Raw genomic sequence first — 1,077 nt, 5'->3', positions numbered from 1 at the left:
CGCCCCCGTGCCACCGGGCATAAATTGCGATCAAATGAAAACAAGGAACCTGAATTAATTCCACTGTATCTTCCAGCAGGCTCCCCCAGCACCTATGAGATTGCCCAGTGTGCCCTGAAGCCGTTCGACTCCGCAATCAAATCCCAACTTAACCAGGGCCAACCTTCGGCCAACGGAGGGGTCTGATTGGCTGGCTGACAGAGAGGCTGTGGAGGGGCCCCCTCTCAGTTAGACAAACTATGGAGCGCCTGTGGAGTGTGTGTGTGTGTGTGTGTGTGTGTGAGTGTGTGTGTGTGTGTGTGTGTGTGTGTGTGTGTGTGTGTGTGTGTGTGTGTATGTGTGTGTGTGTGTGTGTGTGTGTGTGTGTGTGTGTGTGTGAGTGTGTGTGTGTGAGTGTGTGTGTGTGTGTGTGTGTGTGTGTGTGTGTGTGTGTGTGTGTGTGTGTGTGTGTGTGTGTGTGTGTGTGTGTGTGTGTGTGTGTGTGTGTGTGTGTGTGTATGTGTGTGCCTGTGGGCGTCACGGATTTAAACTGAGGCGGCGGCGGCGGCTCACACCGTCACAGGTGTGGTCCAGTTCCACTGAAGAACGGAGGGAACGGATCTGACCCAAATCCACCGGATTCGCACCGGATCAGGGAGTTGTGTCTCTGTTAACCGTCTCTGGGTAACCGTCTCTGGGTAACTGTGTCTGGCTCGCAGGTGATTTCCAGTGGCCAGATTAAAGGTGCGAGAGGCTGGTCGATAAGCCCTGAATGGCTCTGGAATTGACCAATTCTATGTTTAGCAACAGCTATTGACAGCTGAGTCCAGGACTGCCTCCCTGCAGCAGTGTGTGCATGCCAATCTGAATAGATGCCATCTTCCTTTGTTTTTCTTTCTTATCTACTGGACATCAAAATGTTTAATACATTACAAAAATCTGCAACACAATAGTAAAGTATGAGGCAAAATGTGAGCCCACACACTCTGAACTGTGACAGAACTGTTTAAGACTCCAGACCCCTCCAGGGCCTCTTCCTGTGTGTGTGTGTGTGTGTGTGTGTGTGTGTTTGCGCATCTGTGAGTGTGTGTGTGAGTG

This window comes from Clupea harengus, chromosome 14 (genome assembly GCF_900700415.2).
Source record: "Clupea harengus chromosome 14, Ch_v2.0.2, whole genome shotgun sequence".
In the NCBI taxonomy this organism is placed as follows: Eukaryota; Metazoa; Chordata; class Actinopteri; order Clupeiformes; family Clupeidae; genus Clupea; species Clupea harengus.
This window is presented reverse-complemented; position numbering follows the sequence as displayed.